Raw genomic sequence first — 26,520 nt, 5'->3', positions numbered from 1 at the left:
CACAAATTGATTTCAAGTACTTGACAGCTGTATGACTGAAGATAAAAGTATAAACAAGGAGTCACATGCACAGCTAGCGAGGGTGCTACATGGGGGTGCTTCTAGCACTTTCACTGCGAGAGGTCACTCCTCAACTTATAAAATCGCCCGCTGTTACCAAGATTAACATATAGTAGATGTAATCCTAATAGAGTCACTCCCCAACAATCTTGTATCAGTGAAAAAATTTGGCAGGACATAAGGTAGGCATCTCACGTCCTCTTGTAATCTAGTTATTTATTTCTCCGTCTTATCTTTAAGAATTAAAGTCTCTGCACTTTACATAGCGCTTCCTCTTAAAGTATTTCTCCAATTACCCGTATTATCTTCCCTTTCCCTTCTTCTTCTCTCCTTATGCTGTAATCTACCTCCCTCCCTCCCTCCCTCCCTCCCTTTAAACAAGCCATCTCAGCAATCCTGCCCACCCATAAAACTTGATATCCTGTCCTCTTTGTCGCTCCGTGTACGTTTCAGTGTCTCAGAATATGCCCCTGAATACGTGTCATTATCTCAGTCCTTTACATTTTATCTCCTCCAAATCACTGCCTTCATGCAGTTTTATTCACTTGGAAATCCAGCTCCAAAAGTCAAGTTCCCCAGCATAATTCTACGTCGTCTCTGAATTCTTTAGTTTCTACTTGAATAATGAGTATCATTTTGGCAAAATCATTTAGCTGAGATCCAGCATGGCACTGTGGATTGTTTTTCCTTCCTTCGCTCATTCTCAGTTTTAATCGAACGTCCAGATGGCTTCTCATGCCCTCCCCTTCCTTCTCTAATTTCGATCCCTTCCCCTCCCCCCTCCCCACCTGTATCTACAGCCCACAGGTCTACCTTTGCGTCTACCCCCTCTTACCGATCACCTACCCCTCTCCTGCTCTCGTTCCTTGCCATTCTAATGCCTCTCCTTCCCTCACCTTCCCTCTCCCCTCACCTGCTCCCTCCTCTCCCCCACCTGCTCCTCTTGTCTACCCCCTTCCCTTGTCTACCCCCTCTTCTCCTCTGGCTCGTCCTCTTTCCTATCGCTTGCCCCATCCCTTCTCAGACTTTCTATCCTGTCCTACACTCCCCCGGCCCAATTACACCCCCCCCCCCTCCTCAAACCTATGGCTTTTCCCTCTAATATCTACATTGCATAGGCTATAATGTTGTAATAACAAAAAGTTTCAAGACAGTTACTAATCTCGACACCACCTCCAGAGCAATGATATTTTTTGTACAGAACAAACAGATCTTTGAAATACACTCCAATTAGCCAAGAAAAAAAGTGTATGCAGTATTTAATGTCCATGATAACTGGTCCAGAGCTCGTTATAAGTCCCTTTTCTGGCCGTCCACTGCATTCCGGCACTTACAGCTCCCCATACAGCCATAAAACCACCACATATCTACCATATGTTTGTTAACGGCTTAAAATGCCGGGGTTTGCAAATCTAATGACGAAGCTAATCATCTCACTACGATGGGGTCTTTTGTGTTACCGTACCTGTTACTATAAAGCTTTGTTCAGCACAGACGAGGTCTGTTGTAGTGCAGGGGTAAGTGTTACCATACAGCTTTGTTCAGCACAAACGAGGTCTGTTGTAGTGCAGGGGTAAGTGTTACCATACAGCTTTGTTCAGCACAGACGAGGTCTGTTGTAGTGCAGGGGTAAGTGTCACCATACAGCTTTGTTCAGCACAGACGAGATCTGTTGTAGTGCAGGGGTAAGTGTCACCATACAGCTTTGTTCAGCACAGACGAGGTCTGTTGTAGTGAGGGGTAAGTGTCACCATACAGCTTTGTTCAGCACAGACGAGGTCTGTTGTAGTGCAGGGGTAAGTGTTACCATACAGCTTTGTTCAGCACAGACGAGGTCTGTTGTAGTGCAGGGGTAAGTGTTACCATACAGCTTTGTTCAGCACAGACGAGGTCTGTTGTAGTGCAGGGGTAAGTGTTACCATACAGCTTTGTTCAGCACAGATGAGCTCTCCTAAACACAGTGTTGCCATGTAACAACAAAAATATATTGTGTATAAAGTTTTCGGGCTGAATGGATTAATCCTTTCATCTATAGTTCCGGGAAAAGATGCAGACTCGTGACTGTTGTATGATCATCATTACCAACACAAACCTTGTTTCTTAACAAGATGTTAAAGAATGACATTATAATCAGGAATTATCCATGAAAATAAGATCGAATTTAACAGACCGTGGGTGAAATAAACAATCACTTCAATTAAAAACTGAATAATATAACAAAATCTGCAGCCACTTATGAACTCCAGTAGTAAAAGTCTTGCTGACTTTCTGTCTTTTGATAGTCTCCTCTTGACAAGCGGCCTCAGTGACTGCAATGTATTCATCTTTTTAGACGAGGCTGTTTGTGATTAAATAAGGGGATACAGAATTTCACATCTGGGAGTTACAATTGTCCTCGTAATTTATTCAATTCTGGGTTGGTAATAATAGCAGGGCTAGTGAGGTAATTATACACTGGGGAAGAGTTGTGTTACCCAGTCACAGACATCACGCCCTGTCCTGAGGGTTCACGATGCAGCCTCCTCCCACAGGTGGCCCACCAGGGCAAAAAGTGCTGACACAACAGTCAGACACGCCCAAACAATCAGCCAGGCAGAAAGCTGCTTTGACGCCCATGTATGCACCACACCTTACAGCGCCTTGCATGACGTGACTACTTGTGCTTCTGCACACGCGCGCGCGCACGCACACACGCACGCACGCACACGCACACACACACACACACACACACACGCACACGCACGCGCGCGCGCACACACACACACACACACACACACACACACACACACACTTGCTCATCCCCCCCTCTCTCCCTTACTCTCACACCTCTCATACAATCTCCTTCTGCAAGTCTTATGATATAAAATTAAAATGGGGGGAAATTTTGCCGGCAAAGTTAATGAAGGCTGTTGCTGACCCAGTCATGAAAAATGGTCGTTCCTAAGCTGAATAAAAATCATCTGACAGTAGCATGACCTAAATATTAGACATCATCACAGTTAATGGGTCACCACCTTTACCGGCAAAAGCTTTTTATGTTCACTCTGGTGTGCACTAGACGATTAAATGCACCTTCAGTAAGATGTTCCCATGCAGGCTGTATGGGTTGATCTAGACATGTGCCCACGCGCGGTCTACTCCAGATCACATCACCACTACATCACCATACATCACCACCACGCCACACCACACCCACACAAACCTTTCATCCACTACGACTCCCGTCAGTAGCAAACAGTAACACCCTATACGCTTATTTGCACAGAGGGATGCAGTCTCGATGGGCTAGGATATTTCGTAACAACTCTTCCTGTGAATTATTTTGTGTTTTGCATTATGATATCCACACCTTTGTTGCAGACTCTTGTATATTATTAGCACATGCTCGTTGTGTCAGTAGTAAATATAGAGAGATAAATATCCATACATTAAGGAGGATTATGCTTACTATATTGCCAGTGGAAAGGTACTGCCAGTCTGCTCTGCCGAAGACAATAAGACTGACAGTCAAAGAACAAAGTGTAATACACAAAATATAGTGCTACGTAATACCTACTACAAACTCCTAAGCAAATGGGAACACGCCTCATGGATTTAGGTGTAATATGCAAAATATCATTCTAAAAAAAAATGCCAAAAAAAAAGTGCCTCCGTTGCCGACAAGATAATTGCAAGATGTATCTCTCTCCACGCCAATCACCTCACCTCAGACTTATTATCCATCTCCTCACTGCCCACCGATCCTTCACACCGCATGGCCTTATCCCCAGACACCCTTCTCCACGCCCTATCATGTCACCACCCCCCTCACTGCCCACCGATCCTTCACATCGCATGGCATTATCCCCAGACACCCTTCTCCACGCCCTATCATGTCACCACGCCCCTCACTGCCCACCGATCCTTCACACCGCATGGCCTTATCCCCAGACACCCTTCTCCACGCCCTATCATGTCACCACGCCCCTCACTGCCCACCGATCTTTCACATCGCATGGCCTTATCCCCAGACACCCTTCTCCACGCCCTATCATGTCACCACGCCCCTCACTGTCCACCGATCCTTCACACCGCATTGTCCTATCCCCAGACACCCTTCTCCACGCCCTATCATGTCACCACGCCCCTCACTGCCCACCGATCCTTCACACCGCATGGCCTTATCCCCAGACACCCTTCACCTCTCATTATGCCTCTCCTCTCAACATCTCTTCGTTCTTTCTCTTGTCTTGACACATGTTTTTTCCCTCTTTCCCTCTTCCTTCCGTTGTATCACATTCTCTCTCTCTCTCTCTCAGTAACTCTTCCATCAATACTTTTACACCACAACACTTTTTTCCTTCCACTGTCATCTCACATTTGCCATCTTCTCCTTCCCTCACTCTCTCACTAGGTTTATTGTTGTTATATTTTTTCCATTACCATCTGTCTCTCTCTCTCTCTCCTATTCGTATTTGTCACCACTGGCCTTCATTCATTCATTCATTGCCAGACGCCATGTATCTCAAACAGGGTGGCCAAGGGCTTAGAGTTAATTGTTTTACAGGGAGGGGCACTAATCCTCCACCAACCCCACTTGACACGTAGGGAGAACGTTATGCTAACAGCATCTGGTGTTCCCAGGCGGTCACCCATCCAAGTACTAACCAGACCCAACGTTGCTTAACTTCGCTGATCGGACGGGAAGCGGTGTACTCAACGTGGTATGGCCGTTGGCCTTCATTTTATTTTTTTCTTATCTCAACAACTCTCACTGCCTCCTCCTATCCCTCTCTCTCCCTCCCTCTCACCCCACCGCCTTTATGCCTCACCCATCTTACACCCCACACCCCACAAACCACCACCGTTGTTTGGGTGGGGGCGTGGGTTCTCTGGGTTTACTGGCAGGCAATCATTGCCTTAATTTACGAGCAATAAAACTGATGAGGATCAGGGGTGGGTTTGACTACGGGTTACAGTAAAGAAAATGAATGATGTCCACCCTCTCACGCACCTGCCAGCCCTTTTATTCTCAAAGTTCCTTACTTTCTCTCCTTTTCTTTTTTTCCCCTCCAGTTATCTCTACTCTCCTTTAATTAGAATTCCTTCCTTTCCTATCCTCATATTCCTTTCCTCCGCTCCTCTCCTTGCCCCACCTCTTCCCCATTCTATTCTAGTATGACAGGTATCTGATCCTCTTTTCTCTTCCCAGTGCCATCTCTTGCTCTCCTTTCCCCACTTCAAAGTTTGATTAGTCATTACCATAAAATGTATGAGTAATATCGGCCTCCTCACGCACGTCGTGGCCTAACAATCTCTGCATTCTGGGATTTGTAATTCCTCTCTCTAACTCTCTCTCTCTCTCTCTCACTCTTTGTTCTCTCCTGTACTGTTCTCTGAATGGAATCCCGCACTATCGGCATTTCCCTCTTCTCTCCTCTCTCATCTTCTCCTCTTCAGAACTGCACACGCTTCCCTCTTTTCTCTTTAGAATATGTTAACGTGTTCTGTCCGCGTAGGAATTACGGGTTAAGTTAATCAGGAGCTACTGTAAAATGTATAAATAATGTTGAGGCTCTCTTGCACCCAGAAGCCCTCTTATCTTCCTATACTCCGGAATTCATTATCTTTTTCGCTTTCTTCTCCTTTCATTGCACTACACTTCCCTCCTTCCCTCTCCTCTCTTTGGAATCCCTTATTCTCCCCTTCTTTCTCGCCTCTGTCACCCAAGAATCCTCTTTTCAGCTCCACCCTCCCCTCCACTCTTCTCTCTCCCTCTCCCCTCCACTCTTCTCCCTCTCCACTCCCGTCCACTCTTCTCTCTCCCCTCTCCCCTCCACTCTTCTCCCTCTCCACTCCCGTCCACTCTTCTTTCTCCCCGCTCCTCACCTCAACTCTTTTTTCTCCTCGGAATCTCTCATCTCTTCTCCTCTCCCCTACTATGCTCCATGTTTCTTCTCTCCACTTCCTCTCCCGTCCCATCTCCCAAGTTCTCTCCCTTCCACTCCTATGTCTTATATCTGTGTAACGCTGATATGGCCGAGTGAGGAGCATCCCATCTGACTGGGGAATGTCAGAGGCCTTGTTGCTGTTCACTGTGGATGAGTTTTTATTGATTCTTGAGCTCGTCCATTCCGAGTCAGACACTGATACTTGTCATCCTGTTATATTTAAGAGCTGCGTGTTCTTCAGTCATGGTTAACCCTCTGGCTGCTGTATGTCTTTGTGAACTGATGTATAATATCGTCTGATGTTGGCTGCAATAAAATACATGCTTCATTTTGTGTTTGAACATTAATTATGGTAGTTTTTCCACTAAATAGTCCCTGGATTTTTTCGTTTGTCTAAATATAATAATCTAATGTAGGTTTTCCTGCTTCGTACCCCAGTAACTTTGGTCACAGAGAAACTTGGCTAACTTAAGAGTTTCGCACTCCACTGGATTATACTTATAAACTGTTAACAGAGAACCCCATCCAGATTCAATAAGCATAACCATTTGTGTCAACAATCATAATAAAACAGGGCAGCATAACCGCCTCACCATCAACAAGCAGCACCATAAATTCATTCTTACTGTACATTACCACCGTAACTCACACCCTCGTTACCACCAACTACATATTTCCCTTAACCTCTTCTATCCTCACTATCTGGAGAAAGGAAGCCTGTTCATATTAGACATTTGGGTCGACGACAGTGTACTTAGATAGTATGGTCACAGAGAGAATGGAAGTAGACAGAGTAATGAGACGAGTACATGAACGTCAAAAAAAGGAAGTCATATAATAGCAGAGTAGAAATGTGTTGTGTTTAGACGGTATGGCCATGTGAAGAGAATGGATGTAATAGCGTAGCGAAACGATTACATTACATCCAGGTCCCACACTGTACTGGTGTGTGAACCGACTAGGCAAACTGGGCCAGAGATGTGACGACAATACTAAGGTTGTAGAGAATGTGACTGATGGCCACTGCTTGCCTCACTATTACCTGATATGTGCATGCTGTCTGTGTTGTCTGCTTATCTGTTTATTTATTATATTTATGTACAGAGCTAGTGCGTGTGTCCGGGTTACTTATGTACCTCATCATTCCATATTAGTGTACCTGGACAACACGTGGCTCAGTGTGCCAATGATGCGCATAAAACTGGTTTTTATCTATTCGCCAAGCCTTTTTTTTTTTTTTTTTTTTTACTTTAACGTTTGTTGACTTGCTAAAATGGTCTTCAAATAAACTGCTGGAATATACATTATTCTAAAAGGTGGGAGGGAAGAAATAGGAAAGGTCTTAAGCTGGGTTCTGTATTTTCTCTCCCATACATTTGATCTACTTGTCACTAAAAAAGTAATTCGTAATAGGTAACTGATAGGTGCGGTGTCAGGCATTAGACAGACATAGAAAGAGTGACACACACGATCATACACTCACTATCAGCCTTAGTAAGACAGCTATCTCACATCATGCACTGAGTCAGCAGGCGGGGCAGTAAAGTAGGAAGAGGTGGTGGACAGCGGCAGGTGAAGTCACTCAAAGGGAGGTCACGGCGCGACTGTTATCAACCAAGAGGCTGACTGCTGTTGATTCTATCCACTTGATATACCACGTGGATATACTCAGTGGCACGAATGGCGCAGAAGTGGGTTGCTAGAGGCATTATAGGCAAATGGGGTTGATTAATGCTGTGCTTGGGGAGAAATTGTTACTTGGTCAATTTAAGAGGGTTAGATTCGACTGAGACAATATTATGAGAATTCCTTCCGGTATGCGGTAGGGTGGCGTCTTTTCTCTTCTATATTTTCTCTTTATATACGATGTTATTCAGTTCAGGAGACGAATATCCAAGTGGAGGGGTTAGATACAGCGTTCACTGACCCCTTTACTACTGTGGGGCTCTCCTAAGCTAAATGAAGTCTGGCGTTGGCTGGAGCAGACTGAAAGAGACGCTTGGGAAAATATTAAGGTATGCGGTAAATTCAAGAGGCGAATTTCAGTTCAGGTTTAATTATATCAATGCGACTTGTTTTGTTACGCGGTGGGATGAGGGTCGTGGGGTCGGTAGGGATCAAACGAGAGGTGGCCATGTTTCCTCTTCCCAGGTGAGGTAATTGGCCTAATTACCTGTCCACCGTCAACCATCAGGTGGCCATTGCCTTGTTAACCCGACACAAAACAACACTTTGTACCTAAATTTACTGACACGGCTGAGCGAGTATGACGCTGAAGCAGGAAGAGTGTGGAGGGAAGGAGGGTGTGGAGGGAAGGAGAGTGTGGAGGGAAGGAGAGTGTGGAAGGGAAAAAGAGTGTAGGGGGAAGGAGAGTGTGGGGGGAATGAGAGTGTGGGAGGGAAGGAGAGTGTGGGACGGAAAGGGAATGTGGGAGGGAAGGAGAATGTGGAAGGGAAGGGGAATGTGGGTGAATGGAGCATGTGGACGGAAGGAGAGTGCTGGGGGGATCGAGAGAATGAGGGGATGGAGAGTTTTTTTTTTTTTTATGCGAGTAAGAAGGAACCAAAGGCTAGGAGCCCGCAAACAATTCCTTCCAAGGAAAAAAAAAAGTCAAAAGTGAGCCAAATTCAAGCTCTGTTCATTTCGAGATGCCTGGACACACTGCGTTTGAAAGACTGGAGATCATAGGAAGTAGGAAATACAGACAGAGGGAGACAATTCCTGAGTTGACCTGTTGCATAAATGAAGGACTGGGAGTAACGGTTAACTCTTGCATTAGAGAGTTGGACAGAAAAGGGATGAGAATTTGTTGCTAGACGGGTGCTACGCGCCCGTCGTAGAGGTGGAGGAATGCAAGTAGACAGTTCAAAGGAGCGGTGACCATTGCAGTAGCGATAGAAAAGAGATAAAGATGCAACAGTGCGGCGAAAAGACAGAGGTTGAAGGGAGCCAGTAAGAGGAGGAGAGTTTATGAGACGAAAAGTGTGTGTGGGGGGATGGAGAGAATGGGGGGATGGAGAGTGTGGGGGGATGGAGAATGTGGAGGAATGGAGAGTGTTGGAGGGGTGGAGAGTGTTGGAGGGGTGGAGAGTGTGGGCGATGGAGAGTGTGGGCGATGGAGAGTGCGGGGGCAAGGAGAGTGTGGGGGGATGGAGAGTGTGGGGGGATGAAGAGTGTGGGGTTATGGAGAAAAGGTGGGGATGGAAAATGTGGGGGAAGGAGAATGAGAATTAGGATACAAGGGAAGGCAACAGTAGCTAACCTATTGGTCCTATCGACGCCGCTCAAGATAGTGTGGGTTATACTAAAGGTGTGTAATCGGTAAATCTAATATAAAGTTAGCAAAGCAGGACTAAGAATGTGTGTGTGGGGGTGGGTGGGGAGTGTGTACGGTACTGCCTGACACACATGACGCGCACATGTGAATCGGGCGTGTACTGCGGTCCATTAAGATATTCAAGTGTACATCATTATGTAGGTTTTGATGGAAAGGAAAAATGCGAATGAAAAGCTTAAAGCTTCACGTTATCACAAGGTTATTCTGAGCTGATGCTGCATGACTTCCAGACGACGATAAAAAAGACATTCTTCGTAAGTTACCCCCAAAAGAATGGAGAATATCACAAAAACTTTGATGCAAAAAGTCGTGGACGTGACTGGTTGTGTGGGAGTGTGTGGAGCCTCACACTGTGTCAGCCTGTGGTCATGTGTCACAACGTGGTGCATGAAGCTCACACTGCCCGACACGTGAAGTCTGACTAGGCGGTGTATGACAAACACAAGATGGCAGTGATTGTGTTCAACCGTGATAGGAGAATGGTGATGTCTGAGCAAGACAGCGATATCTAGTGCTGGTACCTTCGTCAACCACTCTTTCTGTCCATACTGTCGTTTGCTACAGAAAAGCCGTAAGACCACGTGTTAGAGTGGCAGTGGGAAACTTTGGTAGACTACACGATGAAGTGCCCTCACGAACTGCTTGTCATGTAGTCTAAGAAAACATTTACCTACTACATTATCACCGATTGAAAAGTCTCATTGGTTTGAAGCTCTGATCATGAGGATGAACATGAACTATAGGCCATGAGTGCAGCATCAGCAACCAATGTTCTGGAAGCTCTTTTGCTTCTTTCCCCATGGACTCTCAAAATTAGTCTGGTAAACCTTCAGCAACCGGTATACAGTATATGCCCCTCTTGCCGATAGTATGTTGTCCATGGTAACAGAGGCACCAGAGCAGCATACACACCTAAGCTCAGTCTCGTGCATATAACATTCACATTTAGTTTATCGACATTATAATCTATACGGAAAGATCGCTGACATTCCAGTACACGTCCACTGCATTCGCACGTTAACTGAGGGACAGGGCAGTGTTTTCAGGGAGTAGTGTGGTGGGGATATCACGAAGAAAGGATGAAGTGTCTTAGTTGGTGCCTACACACACACATACTAACTAATGCCTATAAATATACACCTTCACACACACACACATACTAACTAATGCCTATAAATATACACCTTCACACACCTTCACACACACACACACACACACACACACACACACACACACACACACACACACACACACACACACACACACACACACACACACACACACACACACATACACACACACACACACACACACAATCGGTAATTCATGCACTTACCATCCACACATACATAGCCATCTGTATACCAGCTACCAGTGCACTCATACATACATTACCCTAACTAGCCTGTTTTTATAAGTTCCTTACTGACGGTAGTTCCTAATACTTTTGCTGATATCCGAGTAACTTCTTTCACTTGTATTTTGCTGGTCATGGATACCGTGTGCCGAATGATCGTCATCATCATCATCATCATCATCATCAGTATCACCACCGACACCACTATCCAGAAATCAACAGTCAGTTATCAATCATCCATTAGTCATCAATCAAATCTCAATCATTCAGTCACCAACCTGCATCCAGCAATCATCGTTTATAAGTTATTAGTAATTATCAATCATCCATCAATCGCCAACCATTAATTGATCCTTACTCAACCATCAGGAATCACCATCGTCAATTAATTATCAGTTGATTAACTGTCAGTCAGTTATATTTTACCAGTCAGTCAATAGACAATCAATCATCAGTCATCCACCACTCGTCACTCATTAGTCCATTATTCATAACCAACACGAATCATGTCGTAATTAAGTATTACTTCAATCGTCAATGTATTGTCATTTAGCAAGCATCACTCAAAAATGAATACTCAGTTATCAATTATTAATCAACCTATTTTTCAATCAGTGATCAATTTACCAGTCATTAATCAATATTCAATATCGAAAAAAAAATCAGTCAGTCCACCCCATTGAATCAGTTAATCAGTCATCAATCAAATATCATACGGGGATAATTTTTATTTGCACTGTAATTTGCTTCAGTATTTTTTCATAAGCCTCCGGCACGCCACTGATATATCCAAGGCAAAAGACACATGGAACAAAATGGTGAAACCTAAGACGATTGAGTACGTTTGGTTACTGGTTTGTTGTGGACAGGCGTCAGTTTGTAAGCGTCCGCCACACAAATTATGGCAGTCACTATGGGATTCAGCCCACCACACCAGAGTCGCCTGATTGCAGGACAGATGCCACACTTACCAAGCCACCTTTGTGCTCTCACTTTTAAAAATACAGTACGACAGACGATCAAAATAGTAAACCTCATCGCATGTTGTGCAGTAATCATATAAAAAATGTCCAAGTCCGGGAATAACTCAGTGCACCGTCATTACCGTCTGTTGTATGAATGAGGGAGGGCAGTGAGGGCAACGTGAGAGCAGCTTGTCAGAATACGCACCATTGGTCAGGGTCACATTACATGATTAGCCTACTCACTCGCCCGCTGTTCACCAGAGCGTTAAGGAACTGCGAGTGGCAGGGAGGGTGATTAAGCATGACAGGAGGGGCAGGGATTGATAGCGAGTTAACCAGGGAGATTTTTTGTTTTTCCTAACCTGAAGAACATCCTTAAATCTCAAAGCTCAGTTGATAGCTAAGTGAAGTCAGAATGGAGAGTCGACTTATCTACTAACCAAGGAAGCCCACTTCCACCTCACAGCTAAGGCTCATAGAATTTCAGGGAACCACAACTTACTCATAAATTGTGGAGCTGACCTAGATTCATTAGGTAAATGCACAAAGAAAGATGTATTGAATCTGATGGATGTGGCGACGGATGTAGCTCATGCAGCTCAAGGCAGCATCAGGTAAGGGGAAGGGAAATAAAGAGCGAAGTACTTTGAGTCAGGACCAAGAGAGATAAGGATAGGGCAAGGCAGGTAGGGTGAGGCAGGACCAGCAGCAGTAGGGGTGATCAAAAAGGGGTAGTCTGAGGCAGGAGGCAAAGTGAGGTAGTGTGACAGACAGAGATGAGCAGTGCGAGGCAGGAGCAGGACAAGCATACAGTACAGAGATGAGTAGTGTGAGGCAGGACCAGGACAAACAGAGATAAGCAGAGAGGAGTAATGTGAGGCAAGACCACTAAAAGCAGGAATAGGCAGAGAGGAGTATGAGGCAGGACCAGGACAGGCAGGGATAGAAAGACAGGTGTGGTGTGACACAGGATCATGTATGAAAAGGGGAGATAGGAGTGATGAGGCAGGACTAGGTGAGGCAGGGATCGGAAGTAAAGGGTTTACTGGATATTCTTTCTATGTAGACAGTTTTTTTTCTGTGTACTTTTATGTATCAATTTTTTTATACTTATGCATGGAATTCACTACGATTAATTCCCAGGAATTGTAGAGTTTTTATATAAAGATTCTAAATATAAAACAAAAGAAAAATTCCTATACAACTGAAAGCGAGAATTGCTACGGTAAGCCTTTTTCAAGATTTGAGCTCCAGTAACTCTATACTTGATCCCAAGGATGCAGGAAAATAAAACGGTAGGGTTGGTAATGACTGGGGTAATTAGATGTAATAAGACATTTAGTAGCAGGAATATAGAGTACCATTCAGTTTGTTGGCTACACAAGCGCGCGTGCACATGCACAGAACACGTATATGGACGCTGTTACGGAACAGAGAAAGATAATGTACGCTTTAAGTGAGAATACTAAAAATCACTACTGTCCCGTAAAGTTCCAGGTTCAAAACAAAAGAGTTAGGTACAGTTGGCCACACTCCCGCGAGGGCCACCTTAGTGTTGGCAACGCTGGCCGAGGTAGTAACCGCGAATCATTAGTAGTGAGCTCTGATCGAAGCATTCACAGGACTGAGGGAGGGAGCGGGTTTGAGGTGGGTAGGTGGGTGCCTGTACACGAGAGGCGAGATATGACGATTGTTGAGGCGACAGAAAAGTGTAATATTTATTTAAAGATTTTTTTTTTTTTTCGGTGTTACTGTTGCCATCATGAAAAGTAAAAAGATCAACTTTAAATATTATACTGCAAAACAAAGACAACCGATCAAGATTCATAATTGTAGACTTTAATCGTATTTTATTTTATTGTCGTTTCCAAGCAATGGACGCTGTAAAATACAGACAAAAACTGCCTGAAAATAATGAATCAGAATGCTGTTTATTAATCACATGTAACAAATGTAAGTAACTTCATCCGGAATGTGGCAGCTGCTGACACCACTGGCACATATCAACATCGCCCATATCTAGCGTTACGTAACAAGCAGTTTAAAATCGCATCGTTGCGTCATCGCATCGTGGAGTTATCAGGGCTCCCAATGACCTTCACATGATAGCAGATTAAATATATATATATATATATATATATATATATATATAGATAGATAGATAGATAGATAGATAGATAGATAGATATAGATAGATAGATAAATAGATAGATAGAGAGAGAGAGAGAGAGAGAGAGAGGGAGCAAGAGCGAGAGAGAGAGAGCGCGCGAGAGCAAGAGCGAGAGAGAGAGAGAGAGAGAGAGAGAGAGAGAGAGAGAGAGAGAGAGAGAGATCAAATTGTTTAAAGCCTCATTGGTCAAGACGCCCATAATTTCATTTTTACAAACAACCATCTGTTGCCATCGTGTCCGTGCCTCTTTGCCTATCTCGTACTATGTAAATTTTTACATAGCAAAATCTGACTATAGCATTTAGCGTTTAGTATCATTAATCAGAATGTAGAAAAAATAGTAAGGTAAAAGAGTGATACAGCATCCCTCAATGCGGTGTTTGTTGTCGGGTGTTAGGAAACGCTTGATAAGGAGGATACGGAGGTGTGTGCTAGGGGTGTCAGCAATTACCGCATGCAGTATTAAGGATTCACATTTGCTATATTCAATAGCATTATGCTTTATGGTTTCCAAGCATTAACTGTGCCACTTTTCACAGCGGTAATAACTTGACAATAAAGGTATTAAAATATATATGATTTGTTACCAGGTATTGTAGATTTTTATTATATATAGCTTCCAGCCTTCCACTCATCTGTTTCAGACGTCATCCCTCACCTCTCGTGCATAGGTATCCCCCCACTCTCCTCAAACCCCCTTCCTCCCCCCAAACTCTCTCTGTACGACTCTCTCTTACTGGCTGTGGATGCTTCGAACTCATCTCTCTACTAGTGTTTCAGAGTCAATATCTTGGCCAGCGTTGACAACGCTGTGGCCCTCGCGGGAGTGCGGCCAGCTGTACATTTACAAGTTAAAGTTTAATGCTCAAACTAACAACAAAACATTCAGGACTCATAAGGATAATGTAATGGCAAAAACAGGTTAAATATATGGTTAACTGCAATAGCCTCTATTAACACGAAATTAGCATGAGTAAATTTATCTAAGTCAGCCCTAATAAAATGACAATACCAGATAATACTCAGTGAATGCAAGATATATTATTACAGATACAAAATATTATTAATAATGGCTGACACCCAAAACACATGAATCACAAAAACCCCACCAGGCCTAAGAATTAACGCCTTACGCTGCACAGTACAAGAAAAAATGCAATAACAGTTATACTCAAATTACACAGCTGCTAGATGGTTGGAGACTTCCTGAGCACTCATAATAATAACAAATGTACAGGGGAGGACAGAGATGTGAACAAAATGAGGAGTAGACCTAAGTGGCAATTAATGCAGAAACTGAGCTCATTATATAGGGGCCGGCAGAGCTTGATACAACTTGTAAGAAGGACGCGCAAATGAAGCCATGGGGACAAACAGTTGACAATCCTGCTCTGAACAACAGAAAGAACGACTTACTCTACTATAAGGGAGGAGGGGGGGGGGAGTGAGGCAGAACACGCTCTTGATCAAACATGCAGCATACTGTACGTTAGAATTACACAAAGGATGATGAAATCATAGGCTCTGTAACACCTCCCCACAAAGAAAAACAAATTTACAAAGGAAATTTCTTATTACTCTAAAACAATCTGTCTAAAGTCTAGATAAGCAATCTGCAATAACATTTTTTTTCCCCTTGACATGTTGTATGTCTAATGAATACTCCTGAACAAGTAGACTCCATCTTGTCAATCTCTGATTTTTATCTTTAACCTTAGTAAGGACTTTCAGTGGGTTATGATCGGTATAAATGACTATGGGGTCAAAACAAGAACACAAATAAAATGAAAAATGCTGTAAACCCAAAATCAAGGCCAAAAGCTCTTTCTCAATAGTTGAGTAGTTCTTTTCAGGTGGAGTGAACTTCTTACTGTAATAAGATACAGGGTGTTCAATACCCTGATCATCCTCTTGCAGCAAAACAGCCCCAGCTCCTGTATCACTTGCGTCAACAGCCATCTTAAAAGGCTTAGCAAAATTTGGAGTAGCGAGCACTGGCTGACTTAATAGGATAGCTTTAAGTTTGTTGAAAGAGGATTCACAGTTATTGGTCCAGACAAATTTAACTCCCTTTTTCACTAGGTCTGTAAGTGGTGATACAAGAATTGAAAAGTTAAGAACAAATCTCCTGTAATAACCTACCATTCCCAAAAATCTTTGTAGCTCTTTCCTACTTTTAGGTCTGGGAAGATCACTTATAACCTGAACCTTAGCTGCTGGTGGTGCAACATGTCCATCACCAATTACGTACCCAAGGTACTGAACTATAGCTTGACCAAACTCACACTTTGATAAATTAGCTACAAGATTAGCCTGAACCAAACGCTCAAGAAATTTACTGACATGGCATAGATGATCTTTCCAGTTGTCACTGAAGATTAATACATCATCAATATAAACAACACACCCTGCCAAACCCTCTGTTATAACATTCATGAGCTTCTGAAATGTGGCTGGTGCATTCTTCATACCATATGGCATTACAGAACATGCAAAAGTCTTTCCTAGAGTTACAAAACATGAGATCTCCCTAGCACGTTCAGTCATAGGTACTTGCCAGTATCCCTTTAACAAATCAAACTTACTTATGTACCTAGCCTTTCCGATCTTGTCTATGCAATCTTCCACACGAGGGAGAGGGTAAGTGTCTGTTTTGGTTATCTGATTAACACGTCTGTAGTCAATGCAAAGCCGCTGTTACCCACCTGGCTTAGGGACTAGAGTGACAGGAGAACTCCACTCGCTCTGACAGGGCTCAATCATCTTGTGGTCCAACAGGTAGCCAAGCTCCTTCTCGATGAGAGGAACTTTCACTGGGTTCACTCGGTAAGGAGGCAGTTTAATTGGCTTTGTGTCTCCAACATCGACATCATGCATCAACACAGTGGTTCTTCCTGGAGTGGCACGGAACACTTGCAGGTACTCCTGCAGTAATGCCGAAACTCCTGCCTTTCCTCGGGAGGTAGATGAGAAAGCTTAGTCTGGATATCATTCATGATATCAGGATTCTTCCCCAAACTATCACTCAGGCTCATGCTGCATGGGAGAACTTCACTTGCAGACTCGGGTGGAACAGCTACAGTGCAGACTGGGTTATTTTCGTCCCGCCTGTGATATAACTTTAGCATGTTGATGTGACAAAGTTGCTTGTTCTTTCTACGATCTGGTGTGGCGATGACATAGTTGACATCACTGAGTTTCTTCTCCACGAAATAAGGTCCACTAAACTTGGCTTGAAGAGGTTGCCCATGAACAGGTAGCAGAAACAACACCTGATCTCCTGGCTGAAAGTGGCGTAACCTGGACTTCTTATCATACCAAGTCTTCATCTTCTCCTGAGCAGCTCCTAAATTCTCTCTTGCCAGCTGTAAAGCAGTGGACAGCCGTTCTTTGAACTTTATCACATACTCTAGCAGGTTGACGTCATCTTCCTCCGATAGCCAGCATTCCTTGAGTAACTTAAGGGGTCAAACAGTTGTTCAAAGGGTGAGAAGCCCAGTGATTCATTTGGAGATTCTCTTGCGGCAAACACAACGAATGGAAGACCTTTATCCCAGTCTTTCTGATGTTCCAAACAGTATTTCTTGAGCATCGATTTGAGTGTTTGATAGATATCTCTCCAACGCTCCTTGAGTCTGGGGATGGTAAGCTGAAGACGTGATCTGGGTGATGCCCAACTCTTTCAGAGACTGCTTGAAAACATTTGACATGAAATTACTTTCCCGGTCGGACTGTACCTCCTTGGGCAGACCAAACTTTGTGAAGAACCCTAGCATTTCCTTAACCACGTTCTTTGCTGAGATATTTCTAAGTGGAATGGCTTCAGGATAACGAGTAGTCATATCAATCAGGGTCAACACATAAGAAAATCCTGAAGAAGTCTTAGGAAGAGGGCCCACAATATCCACCAACACACGGGTGAAAGGCGCCTCAAAAAGAGGAATGGGAATAGAGGTGCAAACTTTTCGGTCTGATTACACTTCCCCACAACTTGACAGGTGTGACAAGACTTACAATACCGGGAAACATCCCTGAAGGTACCTGGCCAGTAGAAGTGTTTCAAAATGCGTGCCACAGTCTTCCTCACTCCAAGGTGTCCTGCGAAACTGGAATCATGAGCCACTCTAATGATATCCTGCCTACAAACACGAGGGATGACAACTTGATGTACAACCTCCCACTCACAGTCGGCTGATGCTGTTGGGGGTCTCCACTTCCTCATAAGTACTCCTGACTTTATACAATAACAAGTAGAAGCACCAGCTGACTCTTCCTCACTGCAAGCAGAGTTAGCCAGACCTTTCAACTCAGGGTCAGCAACATGCAACTCAACCAACTCTTGACGAGACAAATTATCAACACTACGGGGTACTGCCTCATCTGGTGAGTGGTCCAAATTAGCAAGAAAAGTGTCAGCTAGGATAACATCATCATTATCATTATCCTCTAAGTCACCAGTAACTTTAGACTTAGCCCTAGTGACAGCACATGCAGGGAACACATCAGGGACATCACAATCCTGGGCCGCAGCCACTGGCTCACTAGACAACTGAGGAGCTGGACGTACTTGACTTCCACCAATATCATTTCCAATTAAGAAAGTTACACCTGACATTGGGAGTGTCTCAACCAACCCAACCATAACGGAACCATTAACAAAACCAGACTCTAAATTCACTCTGCACAGAGGGACAGCGAAGTAATTATTCCCTACGCCTTGTAAGATTACAGTTTCATCAGAGGAATTAACATTAGAGCCTATAACACTGGTCAGCATAAGGGATTGGCAAGCACCTGTATCACGATATATTTTAACTGATTTCCTGTCATTACTGTCCAGAGGACTGACAAAACCTTCAGACAGGAAATTAGCACATGAACTCTTGAGAGTGTCACCCACGTTACTGCTCAAAAGAGGAGCTCCATCATGAGAATTTAAGTTACCCCTCAAAGCAGGTTCAGTTAACTCAGTTAAGGAATTCTGGGAACTCTCAAGGGTGGACACCAGACCAATTGACTGAATATTTAAAGACTCCTTTTTGTTCACATCACGCTGTCTCCTGAAACATTTGTCCGTAGTATGACGAAGCTTACTACAATAAGTACACCCGCGAACCAAAGTTTCGGTACCCCCCTCGATGGAAGGAAGTGGAAGTCAGGGTTAGAGAGAGGGCAGGTGAACGGACAACCGTGAGTGGTACTTTGGAACTGAGCTACGAGGCGAATAGTGAGAAACCTAATGACACTTGATTCGAAACATTTCCATGCTATTCACCTGCAAAACATTATGCGTTCGTAACATACATACTGTAACATATAACATAGACTACTGTGTTATCATGGTGTCCTGTGATACTGACCCATCTGTTTCGGATCCTCATCACACAAATAAAGCACCGAGCCAGTTGTATATAAGTTGCAACTTGTCATTATAACTGCAGTCATAATTTTTGTGAATGTTATCCCTGGATTGTCTATAGCTATAATATAGAATGATTGTGAATTTAATGTTGATTCTCACAGTAGTTGTGCGGATGGTTGTAAATGTGGCAATTATTTTATGTGGACGACTAAACCACATTGTGATGGACAACGGAGAGCATTCGCCAATAAGTTACTATAACCAGATGAAATTAGATCCAAACAACACAAAATATTATAAGACAACGAAGACATAGCTGTGGTATCCTGCTCCGCCTTGTTATCAAGGCCTTAACTGTGACTTCACCTCATACGTGCATTATTTTCCTTCAGTCTCTGCCTCTTTTACTACTCTTACTTCCCGGTATCCTCTTACTGCGAGTCGTCATATTCCTTGGAGGGTTTCTTGTCGTCCGGTCCTATAACCCCTACTGTATTACATTATTCCTCGCATTATCACTCCCAGACAAACAACGTTAGCTCAAGACTGCTTAATCTGTTAATACCATTATTGCCACTGCCACTACTATTGCCCCTTTCACCATTGTGTCTACTGCAATTCCCCTCAGTACTACTACTGCTACTCCTATTACTACTCCACTATAAATCTGTATAATAATAAATTTGATTGTCCTTATGTTTGTGTATCTGTTAATCATATTGTCCCTGTCCCACCGTCGACAACTCGTCACTTACCCCGCACCACCACCCCAGTTGCACCCACCCCCCTCTCTCCCACCCGCCATGAGCTCTATTCCTCCCCCACTCCGAACCATTTTACCCCTCACCTCCTTCTTGGGCCACCAGGCCTGTTGTTCACCTTTTACCGGTGAATATACGTGGCATGCATTAATAAGAATAATTATAAAATTGACAGCAACAACATACATCTGCAGTATTCCGAACATTACATAATTATAAAAGTCGCAGACCCAAACGTGCCTATATTACGGAGCTCTGATATATTAACCACAGAACCGACCACAGACCGTTGCTATCATTGCCACTGGACCTTACCTGTAGCACTTCACCATAGTAATACAACCCACTGAAGTCCTTTGTGGGATCACTACACATGTTTGGGAAAAATAACAGCGCACAACATGCCTACAACCCATTAAAATACACCTGTGACGTTTCACTGACATCCATTAAATTGCCTAGAAGTTAGCGGACAAACAAACACACGGCTGGACATAGACTGAGGCCGAATGTCTCGCATCGGTATATGACAACCTGCCAAAACTATTACGATCCTGCTTTGTAGGTGTCATCATAGTTAGCCTATAATAATGATAATAATAATCGTAGTAGTAGTAGTAGTAGTAGTAATAGTAGTAGTAGTAGTAGTAGTAGTAGTAGTAGTAGTAGTAATCACATGTTAATATCCATGATACAGAGGAGGACAAACACCATAACCTCCCTGATAAAACAAGTGAAAACAGCTGTGACATATAAAACCAAACAGTGGCATAATGTGCTGTAATGGTAGGGTTATAGTAATACTAAATTAATGTTTGATCGCAACCCAACCTTCTGTCATGGCAAACAGATTCTGCATTGCGTTGACACATGCTATTCCAGTGTGTGTCCTTCTCAGTATCGTGCCTAATAACATGTGATTAATTATTATTATTATTATTATTATTATTATTATTATTATTACTGTGATGACACCTGCAATGCAGGATCACAAGAGTTTTGTCAGGTCTTTACATACCGATGCGAGACATTCTGCATCTGTCTGTCTGTGTCCAGTCGTTTGTTTGTTTGTCCTCTAACTTCCCCTACGCTATTTGATGGATGTCAGTGAAACATCATATGCTTATTTTAGTGGTTTGTAGGCATGTTGTGCACTGTTATTTTTCCCAAACACATGTAGCGATCTCACAGAGGACTACAGTGGGTTGTATTACCATGGTGAAGTGCTATAGGGAAGGTGCAGTGGTAATGATAAGAACGGTCTGTGGTCGGTTTTGTGGTTAATATATCAGTGCTCCGTAATATAAGCACGTTTGGGTCTGCAGTTATTAAGTGTAATGTTAGGAACACTACAGTACACATCTACGATGTTGTTGTTATTATTATATTATTATCGCCTACCCTTAGAAGGCGGAGCAATCATGTTTTTAACTGCATCTGTGTGTGTGTGTGTGTGTGTGTGTGTGTGTGTGTGTGTGTGTGTGTGTGTGTGTGTGTGTGTGTGTGTGTGTTCCTATTATATCTCATGAACGGCTTGAGCTATCAACATGAAGCCTTCAGCGTATCAAGATATGGCCAAAATCTTGGAGGAGTTCGAAAATGGCAACTCGGGGTCAGAGTCAAGGTCACCAAACTAACTGCTAAAGGTCAACTAGTTTTTATTGCCTGCCTTTAGCACCATTAAATCTCATGAATGGCTTGAGCTATCAACATAAAACCTTCATGGTATCAAAATATGGCCTAAAGTTTGGACTTGGCAAACTGAATATTTTAAAGGGCGATTACCGTTTAGCTCTCAAATGCCTTCTTTTTTATTATTAATGCATGCCACGTATATTCACCGGTAAAGGGTGAACAACAGGCCTTCTGGCCCAAGGATGAGGTGAAGGGTAATGTGGTGTCGGAGTGGGGGAGGAGTAGAATCCATGGTGGGTGGGAACTGGAGTAGCGGTGCCGCGTCAGTGACAAGTTGTCGACGGTGGGACAGGGACAATATGATTAACAGATACACAGACATAAGGACAATCATATGTATTATTATACAGATTTATAGTGGAGTAGTAATAGGGGTAGCAGTACTAGTACTGTGAGGGGAATTGCAGTAGACACAATGGGGAAAGGGGGAATAGTAGTGGCAGTGGCAATAATGGTATTAATAGATTCAGCAGTCTTGGGCTAACGTTGTTTGTTTGGGAGTGATGATGCGAGGAATATTGTAATACAGTACGGGTTATAGGACCGGACGACAAGAAACCCTCCAAGGAATATGACGACTCGCAGTAAGAGGATACCGGGAAGTAAGAGTAATAAAAGAGGCAGAGACTGAAGGAAAATAATGCACGTATGAGGTGAAGCCACAGTTAAGGCCTTGATGACAAGGCGGAGCAGGATACCACAGCTGTGTCTTCGTTGTCTCATAATATACTGTATTGTGTTGTTTGCATCTAATTTCATCTGGTTATAGTAAATTATTGGCGAATGCTCTCCGCTGTCCATCACAATGTGGTTTAGTCGTCCACATAAAATAATTGCCACATTTACAACCATCCGCACAACTACTGTGAGAATCAACATTAAATTCACAATCATTCTATATTATAGCTATAGACAATCCAGGGATAACATTCACAAAAATTATGACTGCAGTTATAATGACAAGTTGCAACTTATATACAACTGGCTCGGTGCTTTATTTGTGTGATGAGGATCCGAAACAGATGGGTCAGTATCACAGGACACCATGATAACACAGTAGTCTATGTTATATGTTACAGTATGTATGTTACGAACGCATAATGTTTTGCAGGTGAATAGCATGGAAATGTTTCGAATCCAGTGTCATTAGGTTTCTCACTATTCGCCTCGTAGCTCAGTTCCAAAGTACCACTCACGGTTGTCCGTTCACCTGCCCTCTCTCTAACCCTGACTTCCACTTCCTTCCATCGAGGGGGGTACCAAAACTTTATTTCGCGGGTGTACAGATCCGGACAGATGAAACGGCTACACCCCATCCACCAGCCACTTGGTTTGGGTCTCAGTGGTTCTGGTAACAGTTGCAGGTGGAGGGAGGGGGGGTGTGGGAGGGTGAGGAGGGGAGAAATGGGGGCGGAGTTATATAGGGGGTAGTGTGGGAGGGTGAAGAAGCAGCACAGTCTGGCTGGTGGGAGGGGGAGACGAATGGTTGGGTAGCGGAGACGAGAGTCTGCTGGAGGGTAAGACAGGTGAGTGTGATTAGATGAAAAGAAATTACAAAAAATGAATTATTATAATATCTGCTGCATATATTGCATTATATCTACTAAATAAAAACACTGTCTATTATTCACCACCGTATTTGGGTATCCTACTCATTATTATTATCCTTTGGATATTAGGCAATAAATAGATATTGGACGGTCTTTCGGACCCGAACCAATTTTTTCATAACTTTTTTCTTCAGCTATTTCCGTATTCCTATTATCCCTCGTGCTTGAAGTCCCCCTTTTTATCACTTTCTCCTACGCCCTACATTTTTTTTTAGGCATTTGTCTAATAATGGGTGTTACACCTTAATTGGCGCCGCTATTTGACGTTGTGAATAAATTTGGTCTAAATTTACGCATATATTGCAGTCTCTCTCAAGTAGGCTAGCAACCTCACACATCCTCCCCCCTGCTTTCTCCTTCTCTCGCTACCCGTTCCCTCCTTTCCTTTTGTAGTACTGTTTATCTATTCTTTCTCATATTTTTAACCTCATTCCTTCTTACAAACTTTTAGTGCCATAGGAATTTCTCCCTTATCACCTACAGTCCTACTACATGAAAGTGGAAAAAACTGCCATCGGGAAAAGAATAACTGGAAATTTATGGCGAAGGTTACGATATTAGTTATTTAGAATGAAAGTGTTGGCAGATACGCATTCTTGACGTGATTATCGCAGCCACAGCATTTCGCCTTCATAAAACAGAAGGACTATAGGTTTCATGCATTACCTCCTTACGTCCAGCATTACTGTGCAGAACGCCATGTATAACACATTAAGGACCACAAGGACAGTGCTGGTAGTCATCGTGATTCTCATGAATCTCTCCATAGGCTATTGAAAACAGTGCTATATGCTCAACTTCAGAATTATGTTCTCATCATGGCAATGATAGGCAAAGATAATAAAAACAATATATACAACCAAATTATCATTTATTATACAACAAAGCTCAAACTGCCTCCGTGCTGCAGTCTCAAGGGTATAACCAGCTCACACAATCACATGTAACCTGAAGAAATTAAATACATGTGATCCTATATATATATATATATATATATATATATATATATATATATATATATATATATATATATATATATATATATATATAACCATGAAGAACACTGTTTGATCTAAAATTTATTGTGTTGGGTAAAGCAGAGGACACTAACTAGCATGGCAACCTACCACACGGAAACCACCATGTTGCACTACACGCCACAGAAACCGATGCACAGACCATGATATCAGCGAAAAGACTATGAGAAGAGTATTGCACGAAGCAGGGTTGCATCACAGGACCCTAGCAAACGTTATGTTGACAAGCCAGAGGATTTTTGGAAGTGTGTCACTGAAGGCGCAACTGCTGGAGAAGGAATAATACTCGGTGAGTAATATTTCTGAGGTTTTCGCTTGTATAAACTAAACTATTCAGTCATACATGACCATAAAAATATATTAATAATTACTGCAGGGGGACAACCAGTTTCGTTACAACGTCAGTCCATGCAGAGAAAATTACTTTGGGCATATAGGGTTACTCGATGTTAAATTTCATAAGTGTAGAGCCTGTATGATTATATATATATGTATATATATATATATATATATATATATATATATATATATATATATATATATATATATATATATATATATATATATATATATATATATATATATATATGATCAGGTATTTAATTTTTTTCAGGTAGCACGGAGGCAGTTCGAGCTTTGTTGTATAATAAATGATAATTTGGTTGTATATATTGTTTTTATTATCTTTGCCTATCATTGCCATGATGAGAACATAATTCTGAAGTTGAGCATATAGCACTGTTTTCAATAGCCTATGGAGAGATTCATGAGAATCACGATGACTACCAGTACTGTCCTTGTGGTCCTTAATGTGTTATACATGGCGTTCTGCACAGTAATGCTGGACGTAAGGAGGTAATGCATGAAACCTATAGTCCTTCTGTTTTATGAAGGCGAAATGCTGTGGCTGTGATAATCACGTCAAGAATGCGTATCTGCCAACACTTTCATTCTAAATAACTAATATCGTAACCTTCGCCATAAATTTCCAGTTATTCTTTTCCCGATGGCAGTTTTTTCCACTTTCATGTAGTAGGACTGTAGGTGATAAGGGAGAAATTCCTATGGCACTAAAAGTTTGTAAGAAGGAATGAGGTTAAAAATATGAGAAAGAATAGATAAACAGTACTACAAAAGGAAAGGAGGGAACGGGTAGCGAGAGAAGAGAAAGCAGGGGGGAGGATGTGTGAGGTTGCTAGCCTACTTGAGAGAGACTGCAATATATGCGTAAATTTAGACCAAATTTATTCACAACGTCAAATAGCGGCGCCAATTAAGGTGTAACACCCATTATTAGACAAATGCATATTGGAAGAAAACAGGTAATTAAATAGATTAATGAAAGGAATATTTGTTGATAAATATGGTTATTTAAAGAGAAAGTTAAACTGCCTTATGCCTAAAAAAAAATGTAGGGCGTAGGAGAAAGTGATAAAAAGGGGGACTTCAAGCACGAGGGATAATAGGAATACGGAAATAGCTGAAGAAAAAAGTTATGAAAAAATTGGTTCGGGTCCGAAAGACCGTCCAATATCTATTTATTGCCTAATATCCAAAGGATAATAATAATGAGTAGGATACCCAAATACGGTGGTGAATAATAGACAGTGTTTTTATTTAGTAGATATAATGCAATATATGCAGCAGATATTATAATAATTCATTTTTTGTAATTTCTTTTCATCTAATCACACTCACCTGTCTTACCCTCCAGCAGACTCTCGTCTCCGCTACCCAACCATTCGTCTCCCCCTCCCACCAGCCAGACTGTGCTGCTTCTTCACCCTCCCACACTACCCCCTATATAACTCCGCCCCCATTTCTCCCCTCCTCACCCTCCCACACCCCCCCTCCCTCCACCTGCAACTGTTACCAGAACCACTGAGACCCAAACCAAGTGGCTGGTGGATGGGGTGTAGCCGTTTCATCTGTCCGGAGCTGTACATCTAACCCCATCCATTCATTCACTGATGACTCCACCCTTCACTGGACTTTGAAATCGGTCATGTGAATCCGCAGCAGCCGACTTTGCTGACAGTGGTCTCTGGGCAAATTAAGTCATTACTGCCGACTGGTGGGGAATGACCGGCCTCATTTTCAAAGTTGTTGGGGAGAGAAACAAGTAAAACAACAGGATGCTTGCTGCTGATTATAGAGTTGGCTTCAGTAGCCCCTTAGTAGTTTCGAAGCAGTATTGAAGCCGAAAGGGATCTTGCCATTCGAATCAGCAACAGTT

General features: G+C 42.9%; 1 non-coding gene across 1 annotated transcript; it reads right to left on the bottom strand.

The window, feature by feature from the left end:
- Positions 1–4,658: 4,658 nt before the first annotated feature.
- Positions 4,659–4,777, bottom strand: LOC145418502 (5S ribosomal RNA). The gene has a single exon (XR_013900710.1). It is a non-coding gene; the product is annotated as a 5S ribosomal RNA (ribosomal RNA).
- Positions 4,778–26,520: the final 21,743 nt, after the last annotated feature.

The sequence above is a fragment of the Coenobita brevimanus genome, chromosome 114 (genome assembly GCF_032717465.1).
Source record: "Coenobita brevimanus isolate Jiangsu-jjx chromosome 114, ASM3271746v2, whole genome shotgun sequence".
NCBI classification, from domain to species: domain Eukaryota; kingdom Metazoa; phylum Arthropoda; class Malacostraca; order Decapoda; family Coenobitidae; genus Coenobita; species Coenobita brevimanus.
The sequence above is the reverse complement of the archived record's forward strand: the minus strand, read 5'-3'. Positions and strand labels throughout refer to the sequence as shown.